The sequence below is a fragment of the Heterocephalus glaber genome, unplaced genomic scaffold, assembly GCF_053883595.1.
Source record: "Heterocephalus glaber isolate CG9 unplaced genomic scaffold, H.glaber_assembly_v1.0 deba00001781, whole genome shotgun sequence".
NCBI classification, from domain to species: domain Eukaryota; kingdom Metazoa; phylum Chordata; class Mammalia; order Rodentia; family Bathyergidae; genus Heterocephalus; species Heterocephalus glaber.
Genome location: NW_028258467.1, coordinates 1,031,782 through 1,043,702, shown reverse-complemented (window position 1 = coordinate 1,043,702; position 11,921 = coordinate 1,031,782). Strand labels below are relative to the sequence as shown.

The 11,921-nt window shown below is 48.4% G+C and overlaps 1 long non-coding RNA gene across 1 annotated transcript; it reads left to right on the top strand.

Moving 5' to 3' along the window:
- The first annotated feature begins 23 nt into the window (after positions 1-23).
- LOC147820923 (uncharacterized) lies at positions 24-11,187 on the top strand. Its single transcript, XR_015447956.1, has 2 exons — positions 24-6,633; positions 7,022-11,187. It is a non-coding gene; the product is annotated as an uncharacterized LOC147820923 (long non-coding RNA).
- Positions 11,188-11,921: the final 734 nt, after the last annotated feature.

Below are 11,921 nucleotides of genomic sequence, written 5' to 3'. Positions count from 1 at the left end.
GTGGAGGAGGAGGAGGAGGAGGAGGAGGAGGAGGAGGAGGGCCAGGAATATCTGGTGGAGGAGGAGGAGGAATAGGAAGGCCAGTGATGTCTGGTAGAGGAGGAGGAGGAGGAGAAGGGCCAGCGATGTCTGGTGGAGGAGGAGGAGGAGGAGGGCCAGCGATGTCTGGTGGAGGAGGAGGAGGAGGAGGAGGAGGAGGAGGAGGAGGAAGGCCACCAATGTCTGGTGGAGGAGGAGGAGGAAGGCCACCAATGTCTGGTAGAGGAGGAGGAGGAGGAGGAGGAGGAGGAGGGCCAGCGATGTCTGGTAGAGGAGGAGGAGGAGGAAAGCCAGCAATGTCTGGTAGAGGAGGATGAGCAGGAGGAGGAGGAGGAGGAGGAGGGCCAGCGATGTCTGGTAGAGGAGGAAGAGGAGGAGGAGAAGGGCCATCAGTCTGGCAGAGGAGGAGGAGCAGGAGGAGGACAAGAGAGGCAGGGATGTCTGGTGGAGGAGGAGGGGCAGGAATGTCTGGTAGAGGAGGAAGAGGAAGAGGAGGAGGAGGAGGAGGGCCAGCGATGTCTGGTAGAGGAGGAAGAGGAGGAGGAGGAGAAGGGCCATCAGTCTGGCAGAGGAGGAGGAGCAGGAGGAGGACAAGAGAGGCAGGGATGTCTGGTGGAGGAGGAGTAGAAGGTGGAGGAGGAGGGGCAGGAATGTCTGGTAGATGAGGAAGAGGAAGAGGAGGAGGAAGAGGAGAAGAGCCAGTGATGTCTCATAGAGAAGGAGGAGGAGGAGAAGGAGGAGAAGGAGGAGGAGGAGCAGGAAGGCTAGCAATGTCTGGTAGAGGAAGAGGAGGAGGAGGAGGGCCAGCAATGTCTGTTAGAGGAGGAAGAGGAGGAGGAGGAGGAGGAGGAGGAGGAGGACAAGAGAGGCAGGGATGTCTGGTGGAGGAGGAGTAGAAGGAGGAGGAGGAGGAAGAGAGGCAGGCATGTCTGGTAGAGGAGGAGGAGGATCAGGAGGAGGAGGAGGAGCAAGAGGAGGAGGAGAGCCAGCGATGTCTGGTAGAGGAGGAGTAGAAGGTGGAGGAGGAGGAGGAGGAAGAGAGGCAGGCATGTCTGTTAGAGGAGGAGGAGCAGGAGGAGGAGAAGTTACTTTATATGACTTCTGGCTTTCACAATTTTCTGAGCCTGAGCCTAACCTGTGGGTCTGACTGAGAGAATGTTTTATATAAAATTGAGGAAAATCCATATTTTTTGGCTCCTGAGTGGTGCACATTAGATATCTCTGAGGTCTAATTGCTTTAGAGTTTTATTCCAGTTCTTTATTTTCTTATTGCTCTTCTTTCTGGTTAAAATATTCATTCTGAATTTTCAGTATAGAGTTCTCCTATTATAATTGTTTAATTGTGTCTTCTTCAATAATGTCAAGTTTTTCTTCATGTAATTAGAAGCTCTATGGTTGGATGCAGATTTGCTTATGATTGTTATATCTCTTGATGAGTTCTCCCTACACACATGCACTTTATCTGTGGTATTGGGACTGAAGTCACGGCCTTTGGACTGCCAGGTAAGTGCTGTATTCTATTATTATAACTTAGGGTCCTCCTGCCTTCACCCCCTAAAGTGGCTGGGGTTGCAGGTGTGTACTACCATGCCTGGCAGATAGCCCCCCTTTTAAATATGATATCCTTTTTTGTCTCTTGTAGCAGTTTTTGGCTTAAAGTTCTTGCCATCTATCTCTGGGTACTGGTTGTGTGGAGTATGCCTTCCGTCCTTTCACTTGCAACCTATTTGTGTTTTAGGCTCTAAACGGCATGCCTTGCTGTCAGTATAGAGTCAGATCATGTTACTCTTCGCCAGTCTCAGCCTTTGAATTGGAAATTTTATTCCATTGATATTTATTTACACTGACCTTTGTCTCTCACGTTTTATGTCTTTATTGTTTTTCCTCATTTCTTCCATTATTGTTTCGTGTTTTTTATTTTGCTTTGGTAGTGTATCAGTTTGGTTCCCTCCTCAATTCCTTTTCTGAGTATCTTTAGAAATGTGTATTGGTTAACACATTAGCTTTCTTCTAATATAGCAAATGTGTAAGATGATCGTGTTATAAAGAGAAATGACATACATCAGTTCATAGTTTACAAGGTTCCAGTCCAGGGTTGATTACCCCATGTTGTCCTCACTGCTTTATGCCTTTGGCAAGTGGCACATCATGGTGAGTGTATGTGGCAGAGCAAAACCACTTGCCTCATGGAAACAAGTCAAAGTGGAAGAGAAACAGGAAGTGGCAGCACACTCCAGGTCTGGTTCCGGTTCCGGGGTTTGCCTCTGTGACCAAAGTACCCCTCACTAGGCCACACCTCTTAAAGGTTCCAGCCCTTCCCAGGGGCACCACTCTGGGGGTGGCCTTTAGCACATGGGCCTTTGTGGGGCCTCCAACATGCAAACTTTAGCACCTAATCTGGAGGTGCCCATTAAATCTGAACTATGCAACAATTTAGTTTAAATTAATACAAAATAACCTCTGATCCTTGGCATAGAAAATTTGAATCTGAGTGTTTTGTTTTGGTTGCCAGCTGGGGGGGTGGGGTGGGGGGGGCGGGGGTGAGCTATGGCCTACTTCTGTGATGGATCTTTGTAACATGTGAGCAAGAAATGCCCAAGCACAGGAAACAAGAGCAGGCCCAGGCATGTAGAGGAAGCATTGGCTTCTGGTGAGTGGCTTTGGGCATTATTTGCCCTGTGGCCATGTCACCGCTGCTTCTGGCTTCTTGTGGTCTTTTCCTCTGTGTTGCACCACCTGTAACCTCTTCTAAGCATCCTTACTGCTGGGTTTGGGGCTCACTTGGGTAATCCTGGATCTCATCATGAGATTCTTAACTGAATTATACCTGCAAAGACCCCTTTTCCAAATCAGTTATATTCATGAGCTCTGGCAGTTAGGATGTGTACATAATGTGTGGCCCACCACTGAACTCACAATGGGGAGTCAGACAGAATGGATTCTGTAGTTTTCACTAAGTGGATACACTTGGCCTTAGAAGTTCAGGAACTACCAGAACCTACGGAATCTGGAGGACATTCCAGATACACCTGCCTGGAGTGAGATTTTCCCTTTTGCGTCATTATAGCACTTTAAATCTAGAAAGGACCTCATAGAGAAGCATCACATACTACTTAAGATGTAATGGTAGTCATAGTAACCACAGCAGGAGGAGCCAGCATATACTTAGCACTGATTGGACACCTGGCCATGTTCATATATATTTCATATATATTCACTCATGACGTCCACCCAGCAAAGCCAACAGGTGGGTGTTATCATTACCATATTTTATAGAAAAGAAAACTGGGGCACAGAAAGGTTGGATGACTTGTTCAAAGTTGCACAGCAAGGGAGTGGCAAGGCTGGGATCAGAACCTCATCCATCTAGCTCCAGAATCTGTGCTCCTAACAGCTGCACAGGCAGCAGAAAGGAGCCTTCTGGGTTTTCCCAAAATACATCTCAGCACAGCCCCTTTCCCCAGGCCCAGAAGTGAGACTCCCTTCATCCTGAGCATGTGGACTGGCCAGACTAGAGGGATTCCCCCAAACCTTCTCCACTCTAGGGTTACTGATTTTCATGGCAGGGAGGAAAGGCAGGAGCTTGTCTTCCAAACTCATAAAGGACCTTGAAGATACTAGGACCAGGGTGGAAGCATCTGATTGGCCCATGTTGGGTCAGTCATGCTGAGATGAATCAGCATTGACTTTGTGCCTAGTTCTGTGCTGGACAGAAGGTGGGAAAGGAGAGGCAGTTGAGGATACTGTCCCCCTTGAGAGCTTGCCATCTTGGGAGAGATGAGATTTCTGAACTTGAAATTATCAGCTGTTTGTGTTCACTAGTGGCAGTTGAGGCTATAGTGCTATATAGCACAGTGCAGGCAGGCATGGAAATTCCAATGGGGCCTGGACATTTTAGCTTGGGGATTTGTGAAAGGAAGCAACCCCATTTAACAGATGGGAATACTGAGGCCAGAAGGCCTAGGTGCCTGAACTGCAGGGTGTGGGCTCCCAGATCTGGGTTCAAACCAAACTTCGCTGAGCTTCTGTGTCCTCTTCCTGTGGGTTACAAGGAGGGAGTGATGTGAGCACTGAGTGAAATAAAGACAAGGAAGGTGATTATTTCGGCTGGGCTCCCCAGAAGCAGGCTCCAGATGAAAACCTGGGGATGTGTACTTTATTTGTGAGAGGCCCTCAGTGGGCCTGGGAAGAGGTTGGGGAGCCAGGCGGGATGCCTGGGACCTGCTTTCCAGTGTCCATGCTCACCCTTGCAGCCTCTTTGCAAGTCCGCACAGCAGAGACAATGGGAGCCCCCTGGCCTGGCAGTCTGTCACCAGAGAAGGAAAGGAACGCGGGGTAATTCCTTTCTCTCCCGGGACGAGGTTGGGGGGCATCCCCTCTGATGTGGGCTCAGGACTTGCCCTGTTCTATGTCCTTGTCCTACAAGCCTATAATGATAAAAGGGAAAGTCACATTGTAGGACTGCATAACTCTGTAATCATAAAACTCCCCTAGCCCCAACTGTGATTGAATGTGAGTAGATAGACAAAGATGCTTCTTAGTTCCAGGACACTAGGTAAGATCTGCAGCAGCCATAATTATCCAACTCTTTGTTCCGGACACCACTATCTATAGAACAATCTACAAAGCATCTGCTGACTAACAGTACATGTCAGGCTAATTAACATACAAATGTAAGACCACTAACCTTTGTTCCTTCTTCTGTAAATTTCGACTGTTAACTTCCCTGCAACCCCCTATAAAAAGAGCCTCGGACTCTGGGCTGATCGCTTCTCTAAGCTACTTTGCTTTGGGAGTGCTGTCTGGCCAGACTAAGGTCTGTTTCACTTTCCAACTTGTCTGGTGTGTTCCTTCCCGAGTGTTCTTCGCTGCAGTCAGCTCCTTGGAGCATTTGGTAAGGCCCTTGGTCTTACATTCTGGAGGCACCACTGGGATCCCCGGGTGTGCCCCACTTCAGCTCCTTGGAGCATTTGGTAAGGCCCTTGGCCTTACATTCTGGAGGCACCGCTGGGATCCCCGGGTGTGCTCCACTTCAGCTCCTTGGAGCATTTGGTAAGGCCCTTGGTCTTACATTCTGGAGGCACCACTGGGATCCCCGGGTGTTCTCCACTTCAGCTCCTTGGAGCATTTGGTAAGGCCCTTGGCCTTACATTCTGGAGGCATCGCTGGGATCCCTGGGTGTGCTTCACTATAGTCAGCTCCTCGGAGTGTTTGGTAAGGCCCTTGGTCTTACATTTGGAGGCCCCAGCGAGATCCCCGGGTAAGGAACCCCGGTTCAGCTGAGACTCTGTGGCAGGATCCAGCAGGAGACTCTCAGGCACAGACCTCAGAAAACCTCCGGAGGTAAGTTTTTTGGCTGGTTGCAACCGTTTGTTGTCAGGAGTGAGGTGGCTGATGGGCCAGTAAGCCTCCCCTGACCCCAGGTTCCTGATGAGGAACAAGGGAAGATTTAGTTTTGTTTTTGTTGTGGCACCTGTTCGTCTTGTCATTTATGCGTTAGTCTCCTATCTGTTGTGTGTTTAATTTTGAATTTCTTTCCAAACCATCAAGGACAGAGATGGGAGGATCCTGCTCCAAGACTACCCCGTTGGACTGTTTCCTCACTAATTTTAAATTGGCTTTTTCCCCCAAGCAGGAGGACGAATATGGGGTTAAATTTTCTCTCGGAAAACTTTGCTCCCTGTGTCAATCGAAATGGCCGGCCTTTGGAGTTGGATGGCCAGCCAAGGGCTCCTTTGAGCCGAGCCTCTGCCGGGCGGTATGGGAAAGGGTAACCGGGCACCCTAGCCATCCTGATCAGTTTCCATATATAAATATCTGGGTTCAGGCTTGTCAAGAGCCTCCAGCTTGGTTGCAGCATTGTTCCTTGCAAACAACTCTCGCATTTTGTTTATGGCCCCAAGGGAACCCCGAGAGGTCAAAGCCCGGGCTCCCAAGCCAGTGCTCTCACAAGATCCTGATCCCTTAGACCCCTTTGTAAGACCTCCACCCTGTGTGGAGCCATCCTCCTCCTCTGATAGAACTGGCCCCAGATCTCGAAACCCTTTCTACCCTCCTCTTCCTGATGAAGAAAAATCTCCAGACTCTGTAACCTCTCCCTCCCACACATGAACAGGGGCCACTTATGGTCCCAGCGGGGCTCCCACTGAAGGGACTAGTTCAGTTCCTCTTCTGCCTCTTAGGGAAATAGAACAGGGTCATTATGTCTATGTCCCTTTCTGTACCAGTGATTTGTATAATTGGAAACATCAAAATCCCCCTTTTTCAGAAAAACCCCAGGCTTTGATCTCCCTCCTAGAATCTGTTTTATATACCCATGACCCAACCTGGGATGATTGTCAACAACTGCTCCAAGCCCTTTTTACCTCAGAGGAAAGAGAAAGGATCTGAGGGCAAGCCATAAAGTCGGTGTTAGGAGGAACGGAGGACCCACTCGATGAACAACAGTGGGCCCTTATTGAGGCACAACTTCCGTCCACCCATCCCCCGTGGCAAGCTAATTCCTCGGGCTGGAGAGAGGCTCTCCACAACTACCGTCAGCATCTCCTAGCCGGCTTGAGGGGAGCCGCTCGAAAGCCCACCAATTTGAGCAAGGTAAGCGAGGTCCTTCAAGGACCTGAGGAATCCCCTTCTGCCTTTCTGGAGCGTCTGTTGGAATCATACCGTACGTATACTCCAATTGACCCAGATGCCCCTGCAAATCGACAGGCGATTAATTTGGGTTTTGTTACTCACTCAGCCCCAGATATTAGGAAGAAATTACAGCGGATGGAGGGGTTTGAGGGAGAAAACAGGGAAAAGTTGATGAGTGTGGCAATGAAGGTGCTTAACAACAGAAATCCTTTTGAGGATAGAATGGCTATATTCTTGAAAAGGGAAAGAGAAGGCTGGTAGAATCGAGAGTATCCACAATTCTCTAGATTCTGAAGCCAGGCTCAAAGAAACAGGTGCGAGAGTTCCTAGGGGCTGTTGTCTATTGCAGGATTTGGATTCCTGGCTTTGCTGAGATTGCCAAACCCCTGCATGAGGCCACTGTGGGAGGAAATACACCCCTCGAATGGACTGAGGCTCGCCAGCAGGCATTTCAATTGCTTAAGACTGCACTTGCATCAGCACCAGCCCTGGCATTCCCAGACTTAAACAAGCCCTTTACCCTGTATGTGGCAGAGAAAAATGGGGTAGCTAAGGGAGTGATTACTCAGCTTTTGGGCCACGGAAGCGGCCTGTGGCATACCTCTCAAAAAAAAAAAAAAGCTCAACCCAGTGGCCTGAGGGTGGCCTACTTGTTTGAGGACAGTAGTAGCAGCAGCTGTTTTAACCCGAGAGGCTGACAAATTGACCTTTGGACAGGATTTGACTTTGAAAAATAAGACTGAGATATTGGCATTGCTACAAGCAATCTGGTTGCCTCGAGAGGTTGCCATCATCCATTGCTGCGCGCACCAGAAGGGGCTTAGCCCCGAGATGATTGGTAATAATGCTGCTGACCAGGCAGCAAAACAAGCTGCCCAAAAATCAGTGGGGAAGCAAATGGTTCTGCTTCCCATGCCGGTACTCCCAGAAAAACCTGAATACACAGATAAAGAAGTAGCAGAAATGAACAGAACATGCTGAACTCGAGGAAAACATGGATGGTGGATGACTAAGGATGGAAAGGTGGTGCTCCCAGCTGCTGTAGCAGATATGTTGCTGCGAGAACTACATGAGTCCACCCACCTCGGTGAGAAAAGGATGATGGCTGACCTGCAACCTCATTTCCGCACTGAGGGATTAGCCCAAAAGGCCCAGAACATGGTGAGACGATGCCCCACCTGCCTCAAGGTAAATGCAAATCTGGTAACTGGGCCCCCTGGGGTCCGACACAGAGGACTAACTCCAGGAGAACATTGGGAATTGGACTTTACTGAAATGAAGTCTGGCATGTATGGGTACAAATACCTGCTAGTTTTTGTGGATACATTTTCAGGATGGGTAGAAGCATACCCCACTAAGAGGGAGACAGGTGAAGTAACAGTTAAAAAGCTCCTGACAGAAATAGTTCCCCATTTTGGTTTGCCCTTAGCTCTGGGGTCTGACAATGGTCCAGCCTTTATGGCTAAGATATCTAAATTAATTAGTAATATTCTTGGAATAAAGTGGAACCTACACTGTGCCTATAGGCCTCAAAGTTCAGGACAGGTAGAAAGAACAAATCGAACTTTAAAGGAGATTCTGACTAAATTATGCTTGGAGACTGAATTAGGTTGGGTAGAACTTCTCCCTTTTGCCCTCCTCTGAACAAGGTGCACTCCCAAGCCTCCCCTCAATGTATCCCCCTTCCAGATTGTTCATGGGTGATCTCCCCCAATCATTCCATTAATAGATGTAGAATTAAAGAAAAGTTTTCCCACCTTCAACTCCTTAAATCCTTAAAAGCAGTTCATCAGCTTCAGTCAGAGCTACATGAGACATTATGAAAGAAAATGACTAGTCCAAATGAAAGACCTCTACAACCTTTACCCTATAGGCCGGGAGATTTGGTTTTTATTCGCAGGTTTGATTCCAAGACCCTGGAACTTCGTTAGAAGGGACCGGTTCCTGTTGTCCTGTCAACTCCCTTGGCGGTGAAGGTGGCTGGACATTCTGCCTGGATACATCAAAACCATCTGAAAGCAGGACCCCCTGGGGCGGTCAAAAAGGACAAATGGAAGATTATCAGCCAATCAGGCGACCAAAAGCTAAGATTGGAGTGGGTTGGAGATGTTTCGCCTTCATGATAATATTATCTGGGACACTGGCATTATTGCCCCCAAGAGGACTAGATCAAAAAAAAAAAAGTATGGATTCAATTGGCAAACTTGCTTAATTTGTCTGAATTCTATCTAAATGTTGATGTAAATTTCCATCATGTATTGGGGACGTGCCCCATGTTGTAAACCTAAAAATGCTGTCAAATTATATACACCCAAGGTAATTATGTCAAATAATACCCCATGTGCTATGTATGAAAATTGTACAACTAAATGTCTGAGGATAAAACAGTTGGAAGGGATGTCCTGCCATATAAAACAATTGGAAGACTTGGCTCAAAGGGTACATAATGAAGATGGCTGGGATTTGAGCCAATGGCTAACTAAACGGTTGCCCAACCTACAATGGTTAAAACAACTTTTTCTGGTCATTACAGTTGTGTGTATATGCTTACTACTGTCATGCTGTTGTATACAAGGGATGCCTACGTTTATAAGATTACTTAAGTTGTAAAATCAGTGGGGAATGTAGGACTGCATAACTCTGTAATCATAAAACTCCCCTAGCCCCAACTGTGATTGAATGTGAGTAAATAGACAAAGATGCTTCTTAGTTCCAGGACACTAGGTAAGATCTGTAGCAGCCATAATTATCCAACTCTTTGTTCCGGACACCACTACCTATAGAACAATCTACAAAGCATCTGCTGACTATCAGTACATGTCAGGCTAATTAACACACAAATGTAAGACCACTAACCTTTGTTCCTTCTTCTGTAAATTTCGACTGTTAACTTCCCTGCAACCCCCTATAAAAAGAGCCTCGGACTCTGGGCTGATCGCCTCTCTAAGCTACTTTGCTTTGGGAGTGCTGTCTGGCCAGACTAAGGTCTGTTTCACTTTCCAACTTGTCTGGTGTGTTCCTTCCCGAGTGTTCTTTGCTGCAGTCAGCTCCTTGGAGCATTTGGTAAGGCCCTTGGTCTTACATTCTGGAGGCACCACTGGGATCCCCGGGTGTGCCCCACTTCAGCTCCTTGGAGCATTTGGTAAGGCCCTTGGTCTTACATTCTGGAGGCACCACTGGGATCCCCGGGTGTGCTCCACTTCAGCTCCTTGGAGCATTTGGTAAGGCCCTTGGTCTTACATTCTGGAGGCACCACTGGGATCCCCGGGTGTTCTCCACTTCAGCTCCTTGGAGCATTTGGTAAGGCCCTTGGTCTTACATTCTGGAGGCACAGCTGGGATCCCCGGGTGTGCTCCACTTCAGCTCCTTGGAGCATTTGGTAAGGCCCTTGGCCTTACATTCTGGAGGCACTGCTGGGATCCCCGGGTGTGCTCCACTTCAGCTCCTTGGAGCATTTGGTAAGGCCCTTGGCCTTACATTCTGGAGGCACTGCTGGGATCCCTGGGTGTGCTTCACTATAATCAGCTCCTTGGAGCATTTGGTAAGGACAGCAGTCTTACAACATTTATGAATATTTTATTAACACATGATTATGGCAGTAATTTCTCCCCCTTCCTCTCCTAAGTTATTTTAAGAAGAGCAGCTGTTGGTCTGCCTGGAGCCCCTGCCCAATGATCTATCCACTATATATTCTGCTTTGGAAGGTTTCATGATAGATTGTTCCAAAGTCAGCTATTAAGAATTTCACAATCACATAGAAATCTCTTTGCTTTGTGTCATAATGGATCATTTTAAATTATATTAAGAATCATTTTCATTAATCAAGGCTTTTTTTTCCCATTAAGATAGTACTCTCTTCCCAGTGTGCCTGGCTCCCTTAACTGAGTTTGAAAGCCCTGGTCCTATTCTACAAAACCGTTATCATCCCTGTGGGGAGATGTGGGGCCATATAACCACACTCAGGGTTTTTGAACCCATAAAGGAATAACAGCCACTGCTAGTGTGGGTTTAGTGTTTGATGGTTTCAGAAGCACTTACACCTCAGTGATGTCTGTGATCCGATCAGACTCAGGCAATAATCCAGTGAGAAAAACTGCCTCCCACTAGCTGGGGGCAAGTCTGAGCCTGTTTCCTCCTCTGCACAATGGGGCTCCTGCTAGTGTGATGGCCAACCCGACTTCATCTTGTGCCTCAATGCCATTTTGTACCTGTGTTTGAACAAAGTGACTGCACATGAACAAAGCACCCAAAACCCCCACATCCTGCTTGGCAGTAAACTTGTTGCAGTTGCAGGATGTTTTGTAGCTCACCTAGTGTGTGTGAAAGTTCCTTGAACTCCCCACTAACCTGGCATGATTCTGCTTCTGTAAGATTCCGTTTGCTCTCCCCTGAGCCCTCCCCAACTGAAAGCATGATTTAAAAGGTGAAATCAAACTGCCTTCCATGGCCAAGGAAAGTTTCTGGGTGCTAGCCCCCTGCAGCTGCTGGCTATAATAAATGGGCTTGAATCTGGCACAGAGTGTGGCACATCTCTATCGTCCGAACTCACTCAACCACAACAGCTGGAGGCCCCAGTGAGATGGCCACAGTGGGTGGACTGGCCTCGGTGTGATCCCTCCCATCTGTGGCAGCAAACCATAGGCGAGGTGCCCCCTGAGATGTTCCAGGGCCCCGTAGTCTCACTGCTGACACTAAAGGGACTGCAGGCACCTGAGACCCCCCCCCCCGATTTTCTGGAGCTCATCTGGTCTGGTAAGGAGCCTTCTGGTTCTGGTGGGGAGCAGTAGTCCTTGAGGAAGGCATTCCCTGGGCCCCTCCATAAGGTCAGGATGCTGACTGAGGTGGCCCCCTGGTCTGGTCATAAGCCAGCCAATCTAGTGAATCCCTGGGAATAGGGTTGGAATGTCTTTACCCTCTGAATGATTGCTGTATGAGTGAATGAATGAATGACTGGCAACAGGCAGTGCAAACAATGGACTGTTCCATCCGTGTCCCACAGCAAAGTGGGGGATTCCCCCCTCAGAGTTACGGGACTTGTTTGGGGTCATACTGTGGTTCTGTGGACGTGTCTAAGAAAGGCCAAGTGGGTGCTCTTGCAATGAGATAAATACACCCTACAGCCTGGGCGGTCCTTAAAGCGGCTGAGAGGCCCTCAGCCAGTCCACCAACTGAGGGGTTCCTCCCACAGAGGAACACCCCCTCCCTTGTCTGTCACAACATCATTCAAGGGTGCACCACATAAACACTAA